A 16,174-nucleotide genomic window follows, 5' to 3' on the forward strand; every position below is an offset into this window, starting at 1 on the left:
GCTGTGTCAAACTTGTCAAATTTAACAAATTGCAGTTTTGTTTTTCTATAGCCAGTAATCAAAAAGGCGGCATGCAGGGTGCAATTCTAGTTATTTGCAAGCTTCTGTCTGTATCAGCTAAATGTGTAGAAACTGAATGCTACTGAGCAGAAGATGCAAATTAGTTTGAGGACATCGAGGCTTGATAAAATTACAAATGAGCTAAGAAAGAATCAACTTACAATTATATCATTTTGTCTGAAAATGGGGCTAGGTTAGCTCAATTGGCTGGACAGCTGGTTCATGGTGCAGAGTGAGGCGAACACCGGGGGTTAAATCCCCATATAAGCTGAAGGCTCCTCCTTCTCAACCGTGCCCTTTGCCTGAGGTGTGATGAGGGGTTAAATCACCACCAGTCAGCTCTCCCCATCAAAGGGGAAAGCAGCCTATGGTCATCTTGAGACTCTGGCGACTTAAAAGAAAAGTAGCAGTCAATTGCTACTACCAGAGGTAGCGACATGCCAGCAGACTAGCAAGGAAATCGGTGATGAATTTATCTTTTTCTTTGAGAGAGGGATGTTAGCCAAGATACTGGGAAAAAACGCTGTCCCCTGCAATAGTGTCTTTTGCATTTTTTTAATTTTACAGCAGCTGAGCTTACTAAAAGGAGAACACTACTTAAAATGAAAATAAGCATTTTTTCATAACACATTCATTTTTAGAAACATATACATTCTATGTCCTTTTAGCTTTGAGATGAATGTCTTCCCAAGTTAGCACTGTGAGTAGGTAACCAGTTTTCTGTCACTGCCAATTGCTGAAAGGTAAGCAAATTGGCTTTCTGACTGGTTTAGTTTCTATTTCTTCATTGCCATTTTGGCTGCAATGCTTTGTGGTTCCTCCAGATTAGACCAACTAAGATCAAAGCTTTACCATGTGGAGACTTACAGGCATGTCACACTGTAATGTAGAACAGCATTTTGTAGCAACAACACACCACTCCACTAACATGCCTTGAAAACTAATCTGTCATATAATTGGCGAATTTTCATTCCAGGTTCCCAATCCCAATTCTGGGCTGAATTACAGGTTGGGAATCTGGAACTGGCCAGAACTGGGAGGAGATCTTTGAGAAATGGACCAATTAAGAAGCTGCCTCTGAGAGTCCTGTCCAATTAAGGATGGTGGGTGCACTCTGCAGCTTGAAAAGGCAATGGGAGTGCTGCAGGCTCTAGGTGGGGGACTTGGTAAATGGATCAAAATATACTGTGGCCACAGCTGCCAGCCCATCATTGTGGATAAGGAACCCTTCCAAATCATGGCCCACAACTGTGGTTTTCGCAGCTGAACAGATCTATGCTGGGCTACTTTACCTCTGAAGTCGCCCACACACAGCCCCATCCATTGGCCTGCTGCTGGGAGATGCCATCTATGGGCTCATCTGATGCTACCTGGAAAATCAAGATAGCATGTGAAGAGTGTCCTCAGCTGATATTTTAATTGACTTAATTAGCTACCTGCCCTGATGGCTGAGTCCCTTAATCCCTAGAAACCACATCTCTGAAAATAGACCAGAGGTAGCGACATGCCAGAAGACTAGCATGCCTCCAAGCTTCTGCTTTGGGATGAAAATTCAACCCAATGTGTCATTGATCTTTACAATTAGAACATAGAACATAGAACAGTACAGCACAGAACAGGCCCTTCGGCCCTCAATGTTGTGCCGAGCCATGATCACCCTACTCAAACCCACGTATCCACCCTATACCCGTAACCCAACAACCCTCCCCTTAACCTTACTTTAATTAGGATACTACGGGCAATTTAGCATGGCCAATCCACCTAACCCGCACATCTTTGGACTGTGGGAGGAAACCGGAGCACCCGAAGGAAACCCACGCACACAGGGGGAGGACGTGCAGACTCCACACAGACAGTGACCCAGCCGGGAATCGAACCTGGGACCCTGGAGCTGTGAAGCATTTATGCTAACCACCATGCTACCCTGCTCCCCATCTAGTAGTTCAGTGTAGTGCTGCTGTCTGTGAAGGGAAGATGTCTGAATGTCAGGAGTGAGGCTGGGTACTGGAGATCTTTCAGTGGTATTTCAGATGGAGGCCTTTGAATTGCATCTTGTCAATGTTTAATTGTTTTACCAAGGAATTGTTATGTGTTATGTACTGAAAATATAAAATAGTGTCAGCTCTGGTGTAAGGTTAATTCTGATTCTGAGAAGCAGTTGAGTAGTTTGTGCTGGTGTGCTTTAGTCATGGCCATTAGAAACAGTCCAGTACAACTGGAAAGGGATGGTTCGGGGGGGGGGGGGGGGGGGGGGAGCGCACCGGGTCTCGCTCTATGCGGATGACCTGTGTGGTAGTCACCACTAACTGTATTAAATGTAGTACGGTTAAGACTCATTTACTAGAAGTACATGGGTAAATCCCTGCCTGCTGGCACTGCCCAGTAGGCAGCGTATAAATGTGTATGCTCGCCAGTGGTGCTCCCATTCTGGTAGCAGCTACAAGAGCAACACATCTTTGCTCAATAAAGCCTCGATTATTCACTACCCTCGTCTTTGTAGTCATTGATAGTGCATCAATTTATTGAGCGAAGATTTTAAAATGATGGAACTTCGCATCAAGCCTGATCGCCTACAGCTGAACCCTCAAGCAGCCAACGCTACGTCCGCTTTTGACCACTGGCTAGCCTGCTTCGAAAGCTACCTCCGAACATCGGCTGAACAACCCTCGGACGCACAAAAGCTCCAGGTTGTTTATTCACGGGTGAGCCTGAACATTTTCCTCTCATCCGGGATGCGCCCACTTACTCTGAGCAATGGAGCTCCTGAAAGGACATTACGTTTGGCCGCTCAACAAACTATACGCCAGGCACCTCCTGTCCATGAGACAGAAACTCCCCGGTGAGTCCTTAGACGATTTCTGGCCTGTCCTGCACATCCTGGGAAGGAACTGTAACTGCCAAGCAGTTTCGGCAGTCCAGCATACAGAACTTTTAATCAGAGACGCCTTTGTTATAGGCATGAGGTCTGCGTACGTCCGCCAGCGCCTATTGGAAGGGAGTATGCTTGATCTTGCGGGAACCAGGCAGCTCGCCAAATTGCTAACAGTCGCCTCCCGTAACGTACGCCCCCGACCGCACGGCACCCTCATGGATATCGTGGGCCCCACCAGCTACCAACCCCAGCCCACCGCAAGTCTGCGCAACGCGGCAGCCAGCCAACCCTAGGGGGCCCAAATGCTACTTCTGTGGGCAGAACAAACACCCCCAGCAGCGCTGCCCGGCGTGGAACGCAACCTGCAATGGCTGCGGAAAGAAGGGACATTTTGCTGCTGTGTGCCACACCCGGTCTTTTGCCACTGTTTCTGGGCCCAGCATTCCTACACCCCCCGCATGCGGCCCGTGGATGCCGCCATCTTCTTCTCCGCAGGCCACGTGCGGCACGTGGGCGCCACCACCTTCTTCTCCGCAGGCGGCGTGTGGCCCGTGGGCGCCGCCATCTTTAATGGCGCCCACCATGTGCGTCCCATGGGCGCCGCCATCTTCGGCACCATTTTGGACGGTGCCTCAGGACCCCTACTAGTCGGGAAGCTCGTCTGGCCTCTCATCGCCTGCCACCACCGCTGACCAGCCCGGGGCCTATCGGCATCGGCTGCAACTCGCCTTGATCACCCTCGACCAGTCCCGGCCCCACAATCTCTCAACCGCAACGACAATGGTGAAAATCGATGGGCACAAGACGTCCTGCCTTTTGACTCCAGGAGAAAGGAAAGCTTCATCCACCCCACGATGGTAAGGCGCTGCTCCCTCGCGGTACACCCCGTTACCCATAAAATCTCCCTGGTCTCCAGATCCCATTCCGTGGAAAGCCGGGGGTACTGCATCGCGACCCTCATCGTGCAAGGTGTAGAGTTTAACAACTTCCGGCTCTACGTCCTCCCCCACCTCTGTGCTGCCATGTTACTCGGCCTGGTCTTCCAGTGCCACCTCCAAAGCTTAACCTCAAATTTTGGCAGACCCCCTACCCCCCCTCACCGTATGCAGCATCATGACCCTTAAGGTCGATCCACCTTCCTTGTTTGCAAACCTCACACCGGATTGCAAACCCGTCGCCACCAGGAGCAGACGGTACAGTGCCCAGGACAGGACCTTCATCAGGTCGGAGGTCCAATGGCTTCTGCGGGAAGGCATTATTGAGGCCAGCAACAGCCCCTGGAGAGCCCAAGTGGTAGTAGTAAAGACTGGGGAGAAACACAGATGGTCATTGACTACAGTCAGACCATTAATTGGTACACACAGCTCGAAACGTACCCCCTCCCACGCATATCTGATATGGTCAATCAGATTGCACAGTATCGGGTCTTTTCCACAGTGGAACTGAAGTCCGCCTACCAGCAGCTCCCCATCTGCAAGGAGGACTGCCAATACACTGTGTTCGAAGCAGATGGCCACTTCTACCACTTCCTTAGGGTTCCCTTCAGCGTCACTAATGGGGTCTCGGTCTTCCAACGTGAGATGGACCGAATGGTTGACCGGTACGGACTGCGGGCCACCTTCCCGTACCTAGACAACGTCACCATCTGCGGCCACGATCAACATGACCACGACGGTAACCTTCTAAAATTTCTCCACATTGCCAAACTCCTTAATCTCACGTACAATAGGAGAAATGCGTGTTCCGCACCGATTGCTAAGCTATCCTTGGCTATGTCGTGGAAAATGGAGATCTAGGGTCCGACCCCGACCACATGAGCCCCCTCCTGGAACTCCCACTGCCCCAAGGCCCTGAAACAATGCCTGGGGTGATGCACGATCAATTGCACAAAAGACTCAGATTGGTACAACTGTAGCTTTATTAGAGTCAGATGCGTGGCCTCCTGCTGCAGCTAGTGAAATGGCTGATCAGGAGGAGGTCACGCATATTTATACCGTAGTACACCCGTAGTGCAGGTCCTACCGTACATCCCCTAATACAGGTGCACGGTGGTTCACCACATTTTCCCCCTGTTAAAAATGAGTCCGGCGGGGGTGGCGTGGAACTATATACAGATTTACAAATGATTTACAGTGGGGAGGTGGGAAAAAAATATGTCCATTTTGTAGTCTGGTGCCTGTCAGAGGTTCAGTCGATCCGGTGGTTTGACGGTTCGCTGGGAGCGACGTAACGGTGACGGCGATGTCGGTGCTAGCGGTGCTGGCGTCGGTGCTGGCGGTGTTGGTGCTGGCCAGTACTGGGATGACTCCGGGAGCTTACCGAAATTTTTCCAGTCCTCTAGCGTGGGCAGGGGAACGAGGGATGGAACTGGTGGGGCTAATGTTGGGAGTGCCGGGGGAGGGGAGGGTTGCGCATGGGTGGGGAAGTGTGTGGGAGTGGAACCTGAAGGAGCCAGGTCCCTGAGTGAGACGGTATCCTGTCCGCCGTCGGGGAACTCCACATAGGCATACTGGGGGTTGGCATGGAGCAAGTGCACCCTGTCCACCAAGGGGTCCACCATGTGGAGTCGGACCTGCCTACGTAGAAGGACCGGTCCTGGAGCTGCGAGCCAAGTCGGGAGCGTGCGGAGAAATTTAGAGAGGTTAGCGTCGTGGTCCTGCTGGTCATGGCCGCAGATGGTGACATTGTCCAGGTACGGAAACGTGGCCTGCAGACCGTATCGGTCGACCATTCGGTCATCTCCCTTTGGAAGACCGAGACCCCGTTAGTGACGCCGAAGGGGACCCTAAGGAATTGATAGAGCCGACAGTCCGCCTCGAAGGCTGTGTATGGACGGTCCGATTTACGAATGGGGAGCTGGTGGTAGGCGGATGTCAGGTCAATTGTTGAGAAGACCCGGTACTGTGCAATCTGATTGACCATATCAGATATGCGTAGGAGGGGGTACGTGTCGAGCTGCGTGTACCGATTGATGGTCTGGCTGTAGTCCACGACAATTCTGTGTTTCTCCCCAGTTTTAACCACTACCATTTGGGCTCTCCAGGGGCTATTGCTGGACTCGATGATACCCTCCCGAAGCAGCCGCTGGACCTCGGACCTGATGAAGGCCTTGTCCTGGGTGCTGTACCGTCTGTTCCTGGTGGCGACGGGCTTGCAATCCGCAGTTAGATTGGCAAAGAGGGAGGGGGAGTCAACCTTCAGGGTCGTGAGGCCACAAACGGTGAGCGGAGGTAGGGGCCCGCCAAATATGAGGGTGAGACTCTGGAGATTACACTGAAAATCCAGGCCCAGCAATAGTGCAGCGCAGAGGTTGGGGAGGATGTAGAGGCGGAAACCGCTGAATTCTACACCCTGGACAGTGAGATCGACCACACAGAAACCTCGGATCGAGACAGAGTGGGATCCGGAGGCCAGCGAGATCCGTTGGTTGGCGGGGTGGACCGCAAGGGAGCAGCGCCTTACCGTGTCTGGGTGAATGAAGCTTTCGGTGCTCCCGGATCCAGCAGGCAAGAGGTTGCGTGGCCATTGATTTTCACTGTCGTCGAAGCGGTGGCCAGGTTGTGAGGATGGGACTGGTCCAGTGTCATTGAGGCGAGCTGCGGGTGCTCGTCCGAGGATTCAGATGGGGAGCGTCGGCGACCCGGATCCAGCTTTCCAGTCCCGTGGGGGAGACAAAATGGCGACATCCGGAGAACCTGTTGGGAACAAGAAGACGGCGTCCACGGAGCGCACGTTGTGGGGGCGGGGCAAGATGGCGGCGCCCATGGAGCCCACATTGTGGGGGCGGGGCAAGATAGAGGTGCCCATGGTGTGCATGTTGAGGGAGCGGGGCAAGATGGCGGCGCCCATGGGCCACACGTGGACCTGGGGGGAGAAGTCGGCGCCGCCCACTGGTCGCACGTGGCCCCGGGAGGAGAAGATGGTGGTGCCCATTGTGCGTTTGTCTGGGGGGAGGGGGCGATTGCGAGTGTGAAAGCGGCGACTCCGTGGGCCTGGCACACAGCTGCGAAGTGGCCCTTTTTACCGCAGGATTTGTAAGTGGCAGTGCGGGCTGGGCAGTGTTGGCGGGGGTGCTTCTGCTGGCCGCAGAAGTAGCAGCGAGGACCCCCAGGGTGCGTGGCGTGGCAGGCGGCGCAGGCGTATTGATTAGGAGGGGCCGCATCCGGGGGGGGGGGCGTTTGCGGGGTCCAGGAGGGGCAGGAGGGGTGGGACGCGCGGTGAGCGGGGTAGGCTTGGACGTTCCGAGATGCGAACGTCATGGAGAGTGCTAAAGCTTTCGTCTCCATTAGGTCGAGCGTGGCCCCTTCCAGTCTTCGTTGTCGGATGGGGTCCGACGCAATCCCCGTTACAAATGCGTCACGCATGAGGAGATTAGAATGTTCGGTGGCTGTAACGGCCTGACAGTCACAGTCCCGTACGAGTGGGATTAGGGCCCACCAGAAGTCTTCGATTGACTCACCAGGTAGTCAGAAGTCTTCGATTGACTCACCACAACGCGAGTGGCGAGTACGTGCCTTGCGAAGAGTGTGTTTGTCTTCTGAGCGTAGTTCTTTTAGGAGTGCCACGCTTCCGCGTAACTTGGGGCGTCTTGGATCAACGGGAACACGTTGGAGCTCATGTGGTAGTATGACTCGGGGTATTACGGTACCTTGGAAGTGAGCTGCTATTGGTGCAGAGGACTCGCTGCCCATTGGCCTGGGTTGGTCATGTGCCTCGCCGATTGGCTGAGAGGTAGGTAGCTCTGCCTACAAGGCGGGATATAAGAACCCGTGCTTCCTGGCAGTTGGCCTTTCTTCTGTACGTCTGCTGCCGGGCACACATCTTCTGCATTAAAGCCTATCGTTTGGATCTCATGTTCGTTTCGTGTCCATTGATTGTGCATCAGCTCAACCTGGAGTATAGAACTTGGATCTTTTGAGCTTCCGTCAGCGCGGGGGTCGCAGCGTTGATGTAGGCCTCAAAACAAGCCAGCCAGTGATTAAAGTCCTTTCTGGCGTCTGGCGAGTGCGGATCCAGCTGCAGGCGATCTGGTTTGATTCTGATGTCCATAATGTAGAAAAATCTGACTGTAATAAATTGATGCACGATCAATTGCACAAAAGACTCGGATTGGTATAACTGTGGCTTTATTACAGTCAGATGCGTGGCCTCCTGCTGCAGCTGGCGAAATGGCTGATCAGGAGGAGGTCACGCATATTTATACGGCTCCTTGTGGGCGGAGCTAGCTGGCAGGGGCTACCGGCGAACCGGTAGTGCAGGTCCTACCGTACATCCCCTAATACAGGTGCACAGTGGTTCACCACATGGGGTTCTTCTCCTATTACGCCCAGTGGGTCCCTAATTATGAGGACAAGGCTAGCCCATTCATTCAGTCCTCAGTCTTTCCCCTGACGGCTGAGGCCCGCCAGGCCTTTAACCGCATGAAGGCGGACATCGCCAACATCACGATGTACGCGGTTGACTAGTCCCTCCCTTTCAGGTCGAGAGCGATGCATCGGACATAGCCCTGGCCGCCACCCTCAACCAAGCAGGCAGGCCTGTGGCATTTTTTTCCTGCACCCTCCATGCCTCCGAAATTCGGCACTCCTCTGCCGAAAAGGAGGCTCAAGCTATTGTGGAAGCTGTACGGCATTGGAGGCATTACCTGGCTGGCAGGAGATTCACTCTTCTCACTGACCAACTGTTGGTTACCTTCATGTTCAATAATACACAGCGGGGCAAGATCAAAAACGATAAGATCTCGAGGTGGAGGATCAAGCTCTCCACTTATAATTACGAGATTTTGTATTGCCCCGGGAAGCTCAACGAGCCCCTCGATGCCCTATCTCGAGGTGCCAGTGCACAAGTAGACCGACTGCGGGCTCTACACGATGGCCTCTGCCACCCGGGGGTCACCCGGTTCTTCCACTTCATCAAGGCCCGCAACCTGCCCGACTCCGTTGAGGAGTTCAGGGCCATCAACAGAGACTGCCAGGTCTGCCGGAGTACAAACCGCACTTCTACCAGCCAGATCGAGCACACCTGGTGAAGGCCTCCCGCCCCTTTGAACTCCTCAGCATGGACTTCAAAGGGCCCCTCCTCTCCACCGACCGCAACATGCACTTTCTGAACGTCGCCGATGAATGCTCCCGATTTCCCTTCACCATCCCGTGCCCCGATATGACTTCTGCAACGGTCATTAAAGCACTCAACAGCATCTTCGCCCTGTTCGGTTTCCCCACTTACGTCCACAGCGATCCGGGATCCTTCTTTATGAGTGATGAGCTGCATCAGTTCCTTCTCAGCAAGAGCATTACCTCGAGCAGGATGACCAGCTACAACCCCGGGGGAAACGGGCAGGTGGAGAGGGAGAACGGGACGGTGTGGAAGGCCGTCCTGCTGGACCTACAGTCTAAAAATCTACCGGTCTCCCGCTGGCAGGATGTCCTCCCCGACGCGTTCCACTCCATCCGATCGCTCCTCTATACCTCAACTAACAAAATCCCCCATGAATGGCTCCGGGGTCTCGCTCGAACATGGCTGGCAGTTCCTGGACCCGTCCTCCTTTGCAAACACGTGCGGACCCATAAGTCGGACCCGTTGGTCGAAAGAATCCACCTCCTACACGCGAACCTGCAGTACGCCTACATGGCGCACCCCGACGGGCGCCAGGACACAGTCTCCCTCCAGGACTTGGCTTCCGCTGGATCCCCACCCACTGCCCCCCACCCGACACAACCCCTCCGGTTGCCCCTGCACCATTCACCCTTCCCCCAGCACACCTCACCGCAGTCCCCGCCCCAGGAGGATCCATCCTCCCACTGGTTCCACTCAGGGGCGACGAAGATGAGGACAACACGCTCCCGGAGTCACCGGTGACCAAGTCGGTGCCCGCATCACCACCAGGACTGCGGCGATCACAGAGGAGGGTCAAGGCCCCTGAAAGATTGAACTTGTAAAATTTTTCCACCACCCCCGCTGGACTCTTTCTTTTTTTAACAGGGAGCGAATGTGGTAGTCACCACTAGCTGTATTATATGTATTACGGTAAGACTCATTTACTAGAGGTACATGGGTAAATCCCTGCCTGCTGGCTCCTGCTCGAGGTAATGCTCGCCGGTGCTGCTTCCATTCTGGCAGCAGCTACAGGAGCAACACATCTTTGCTCAATAAAGCCTTGATTATTCACTCCCTTCGTCTTTGTAGTAATTGATAGTGCCTCAACCTGCTCTTGTACATTTCGGACCCATTGGAGGGGATGGGGGAAGTAATGCGAATCTTGGGGGAATTTGGCAATTTTTCGGAGTATAAATTGAACATGGAGAAAAGCGAGATGTTTGCGATCCAGGCAAGAGGACAGGAGAAGAGACTGGGAGAGCTGCTGCTTCGAATGGTAGGGAAGAGCTTTTGATATCTGGGAATCCAGGTGGCCACGAAATGGGAGGTACTACACAAGTTAAACCTATCCCGGTGGGTAGAACAAATGGAAGGGGACTTTAAGAGATGGGACATGCTCCCGCTATCACTGGCGGGGAGGGTACAGACCGTGAAAATGACGGTCCTCCCCAGATTTCAGTTTGTCTTTCAGTGCCTCCCCATCTTCATCCCTAAGGCCTTTTTCAAGCGGGTAAATAAGATTATTTTGGGCTTTGTGTGGGCGAATAAAACCCCGCGAGTGAAGAAAGTGTTGATGGAGTGCAGTCGGGGGAGGATGGGTTGGTGCTGCCGAACTCCAGCAATTACTACTGGGCGGCTAATATAGTCATGATTAGGAAGTGGGTAGTGGGGGAGGGTTCGGCATGGGAGCGGATGGAGGCGGCGGGTTTAGCTCACTGAGCTAAATCGCTGGCTTTTAAAGCAGCCAAAGCAGGCCAGCAGCACGGTTCGATTCCCGTACCAGCCTCCCCGGACAGGCGCCGGAATGTGGCGACTAGGGGCTTTTCACAGTAACTTCATTGAAGCCTACTCGTGACAATAAGCGATTTTCATTTCATTTCATGTAAAGACACCAGTCTGGGAGCATTGATAATGGCACCTCTGCCATTCTCGCTGGCCCGATATTCCACGAGTCCGGTGGTAGTGGGGGCTGTGAGGATCTGGGGGCAATGGAGGAGATGTAAGAGAGTGGAGGGAGCATCGATTTGTACCCCGATTTATAACAACCACAGGTTTGTACCGGGTAGGCTAGATGGCGGGTCCCAGAGTTGGCAGAGGGCAGGAATTGGAAGGATGGGGGATCTATTTATAGACGGGAGATTTCCCAGCTTGAAAGCTTTGGATGTTAAATTTAAATTGTCAGCAGCGAATGGTTTTAGGTATTTGCAGGTGCGAGACTTCCTGAGAAAACAGGTGCCGGCCTTTCCGCTGCTGCCGCCACGGGGGATACAGAATAGAGTAGTTTCCAGTACCTGGGTGGGAGAGGGGAAGGTATTGGATATTTACCAGGAGCTTTCAGAGGCGGAGGAAACTCCGGTGGAGGAGCTTAAAGGCAAGTGGGAGGACGAGCAAGAAGGAGAGATAGAGGCAGGTCTATGGGCGGATGCCCTAAGGAGGGTTAATACCTCCTCATCGTGCGCCAGGGTTAGCCTGATACAATTTAAGGTAGTCCACCGGGCACACATGACTTCGGCTAAGATGAGTAAGTTCTTTGTGGTTGAGGATAGGTGTGCGAGATGCCCAGCAAATCATGTCCACATGTTTTGGTCATGCCCGAAGCTTAGAGGGTTTTGGCAGGATTTTGCTAAGGCAATGTCCACGGTACTAAAAACACAGGTGGTGCCGGGTCCGGAGGTAGCGATCTTTGGAGTGTCGGAAGATCCGCAAGTTCAGGGGGCGATAGAGGCCAACGTCTTGGCCTTTGCCTCCCTGGTAGGCCGGAGACGGATCTTGTTAATATGGAGGGACTCAAAGCCCTCGAGTGTAGAGAGCTGGGTTTGTGACATGGTTGGGTTTATCAGTCTCGAGAAAATAAAGTTTGCCTGAAGAGGGTCAATGTTAGGGATCACCCGGAGGTGGCAGCTGTTCAGCGACTTTCTCGGGGAAAATGAAAATGTCAGCAGATGCAGTATTCCAAAGGGGGGGAGGGGCGGGGGTGGCGGGCGGATTGTTGTTGTATGTTTGAGGTGCATGAAGATTGGGCTGGGGGGAGGAAATGTTTATTTTACCATGTTGATGTCATTGTTTATGTTACTGTTATAAAAATTTTCAAATGCCTTAATAAAATGTTATTAAAAAAAAAGAAACAGTCCAGGACAGTGTAGGAACAGAAAAACATAGAAAATAGAAGCAGGGTGCAGCCATGCGGCCCATACAACCCTGCTCAGCCACTCATTATGATCATGGCTGATCATCCAACTCAATAGCCTATTCTTGCCTTCCCCTCATATCCTTTGGTCCCTTTAGCCCCAAGAACTAGATCTAACTCTTTCTTGTAAACCTGCAATGTTTTGCCCTCAATTGTTCTGTGGTAGTGAATTCCACGGGCTCACCACACTCGACATGAAGAGATTTTTCCTCATCTCCATCCTAAATGGTTTACACAATATCCTTGGACAGTGACCCCTGGTTCTGGACTCCCCCACCATCCGGTACATCCTTCCTGCGTCTACCCTTTGCAGTCCTGTTAGAATTTTATTGGTTTCTATGAAATCCTCTGTTTATGCTGTATATGCTTTTTGAATCCATAAAACAGTGCTCTCTGCTCATTTGTAAATTTCTGTATAGTATCCTGTTGTTTTGATTCAAAAATTTGAAAGCAGTTTAAATAACGAGAAATTGCCTGTGTTTTACTATCTTTTTTGGAAACTACATCAAGAGTTCAAAAATGTCTTGAAACCTACTTCTGAATGTCTTCTCCTTCCAACTGATTGATGTTTAGAGAATTAAACCAGCCCCCATGAACAAACACATTACAAAGCAATATTTTTCATCTTTCTGGGGTGGCTGGGCCCCTTCCTACCTGGGACCAAAGGTTTATCCTGCCTTTGACTGTTCCTTTCTCTTCCTTCTGCTCTCTTGTCAGCTATATCCTCAACTACTACCCCATCAAAAGTTAACAGGGATTGTATGTTTAGCTATTATTATATCAGAAGTATTATCTTTAAATCTGCAGGGATCAAGATGCAAACAGGAATATAATAGATTGTGTGTGTTTAATGAAACATATTGAATCAGATATAAAGTAGAACTGAGAAGTCCCATACTGACATTCAAGGAATTGTATATTTTAGTATATTTTATCTCTCCCAAGAAAAATAAATTCTGTTCAAACTGCATAATAGATATGGGCTGGAATTCTCTGGCCGTTGAGATTCTCTTTTCCTGCTGGCAGCGCATCCCCGCCTGCGGTATTCTCAGCAGCGAAGGGTGGCTTCAATGCGAAATCCCATTGGCAAGCAGCAGTGAAGAGAGAATCCTACTGCCAGTGAATGCCGCATCGCCGAGAAATGTGCAGCTGGGGGACCAGAGTCCGGCCCATGTTCTCATCTATTTTGTAACGAAAGAAGTATACTTTAGCAAAGAACTCAGATATTTAACTTTATTGCACTGCGCGTTACTGTCCTTGATGATATGGTCTCATTCTTTGGCTTTGCTTCTGATTATCAAAATCAGGAGTGTCAAGCATGGTTAGTTTACATGCTGGATATTAGTGATATGTTTTATTGCACAGATTGCTGTCCATGGTAGAACGACATTTTCAAATTCTGAATCTAAAATTCCTGATTTTGGGAGAGGGTGCAAGTCAAGAATTGTGACTATAAGGAATGGGAACAGGCATCCAACTGTGTGAAACGTACATAGAAAATAGGAGCAAGAGTATACTGTTTAGCCCTTCGACCGTGCTCCACCATTATGATATTGGTTGATCATCAAATTCAATAACCTGATACCGTTTTCCCCCACATCCCTTGATACCTTTAGCCCTAAGAGCTAAATCTAACTCAGCTTCTGTCCCAGCACCTAGAAACCAATCCTCAATTATGCCAGGAATTTTGCCAGCTTGGCTCTCTTCAACCTGCAAAGTCCCTCACCTGTAAAGAGCAAGCATTCTTGGGTCACTTCTGGGTCTATAAAAATACCCCGAAGAAGGTGAGGAGTAAAGGTGATTATTCTCAGAGACAATTTTTATTGAAATTTTGTATCAAAGAATTGACAAAACACAACAGTGCCACCACATATATCAGAAAAAATACAAGAAATTTCCCCCAAAACTATCCCACCTCATTAAACTCCCCACCCTCCCTTTCTCCACTAAAAATTAACACTGACCAAACCTTTAAAGTGCAAAATAAACAGCCGCCATCTACGATAGAACCCATTGATCGATCCACTCACCATGAACTTGACCTTCTTGAGGTACAAGAATTCCATCAAATCACCCAGCCATGTTTTGGCACTGGGTGTCGCCTGCCTCCAGCTCAGTAACATCCGTCGTCTGGCCAACAGCGATGCGAATGCCAATGCCCGCCCTCAACTCCAGTTGGTCCGACACCCCAACTAATGGACAGGAATCTAAGTCAATATTAAGGTTCACCGATATGGTGTGGAAAAAGGACCCCCAAAAGCCCACTAGCTTGGAACAGGACCAGAACATTTGCGTAAAATGAGCAGGACCTCTCGAACACCGCTCGTGCTTATCCTCGGCCCCCTCAAAAACTTGACTCCTGGCCCTGGTAAGATGTGTCCGAACCATCACCTTTAGCTGTATCAGGCTCAGCTTCATGCAAGATGACGTTGCATTTACTCTCCGAAAGTACTCACGCCACAAGTCCTCGTCCAAAATGGATCCTAGCTCCACCTCCCACTTGACCTTCTCCTCAACTACCGAAACCTGCTTTTCCCCCATGACCTGCCCATATATCCCAGACATGCTGCCTTCCTCCAGCCCCTTCCCAATAAGGTAGATGGCAGTCCTTCTGGGAAAGTCGGAAATGCCCGGCGAACAAAGTCCCCCACCTGGTAATATCAGAACCTCCCCGGTCTTCCATGCTCTACTTGCTCCTTCAACTCCTCCCAGTTCGCAAACCATCCCTCCAGAAATAAATCCCTCACCCTCTCCAGTCTTTTGTCTATCTACCCCTGAATGTAATATCCAATTTCACTGGCTCAAACAAGTGGTTTGGGGACCACCTTGACACCGCCCTCAGCTAAATTAGCTTATCTTCTGAGTGGAAGTATTGATTTCTTTATGAGGAGGGCAGAGTGGCAGATCTCTATGGAGAGCTGATGGAGAGGAAGGGCGATCCGATGGAGGAGGTTAGGCTCAAATGGGAGGAACTGGGGATGGGAGTTGAGGGCTGGACTGTGAAAGGAAGCCCTGCGGAAGGTTACCATGCCCTCGTCGTGTTCGCAGTTGAGTCTCATCGTATTTAAGATGGTGTATAGGTTCCACATGACAGTTGCAAGGATGAACGGGATCTTTGCAGGGGTGGAGGATAGGTGTGGGCGGTGTACGGGTTGGGGGCAGGCGCGCCCACATGTTCTGTGAGTCCAAAGCTGATTGGGTTCTGGCAGGGGTTCTCGGATGTTCTTGGGGCAGCACGGTAGCACAGTGGTTAGCACAGTTGCTTCACAGCTCCAGGGTCCCAGGTTCGATTCCCGGATTGAGTCACTGTCTGTGTGGAGTCTGCACGTTCTCCTCGCGTTTGCGTGGGTTTCCTCCGGGTGCTCCGGTTTCCTCCCACAGTCCAAAGATCTACAGGTTAGGTGAATTGGCCATGCTAAATTGACCTTAGTGTCCAAAAAGGTTAGGAGGGGTTACTGGGTTATGGCAATATGGTGGAGGGTGCTTTTTCCAAGGGCCGGTACAGACCCGAAGGGCTGAATGGCCTCCTTCTGCACTGTAAATTCTATGTCATGTCTGAGATTTTGGGTATGAGGCTGGCCCAGAGGTCAGAGGTGGCGATATTTGGAGTGTAAGAATGAGCCAGGAGTCCAGGTGGGGAGAGAGGCTGATGTTTTGGTCTTTGCCTCCATGATAGCCCAGAGATGGATTTTGTTGGTGTGGCGGAACTTGAAACTGGCAAAGGCAGAGATGTGGGTGAGCGACCTGGCAGAATTCCTGTACTTGGAAAAGGTTAGGTTCGCCATACGGGGAGAGGAGGAGGGGTTCACCATGAGGTGGAAGCCGTTTATCGACTTTGTTGAAGTGAATTAAGACGTTGGTGGGGTTAGGGGTTTCATGTTTTCTCGTTGTTTTGGCAGGGGGGAGAAAAGGGGGAAAAATAAGGAGGTGGGGTGAATTGCAGGCTTATTATCAGTTGC

General features: G+C 51.4%; 1 protein-coding gene across 2 annotated transcripts in view; it reads left to right on the top strand.

Annotated features, from left to right (window-relative positions):
- The window catches only part of spag6 (sperm associated antigen 6), a 265,208-nt gene that overhangs the window by 121,121 nt on the left and 127,913 nt on the right, over nt 1-16,174 (top strand). The window lies entirely within an intron of this gene.

The sequence above is a fragment of the Scyliorhinus canicula genome, chromosome 5 (genome assembly GCF_902713615.1).
Source record: "Scyliorhinus canicula chromosome 5, sScyCan1.1, whole genome shotgun sequence".
NCBI lineage: Eukaryota > Metazoa > Chordata > Chondrichthyes > Carcharhiniformes > Scyliorhinidae > Scyliorhinus > Scyliorhinus canicula.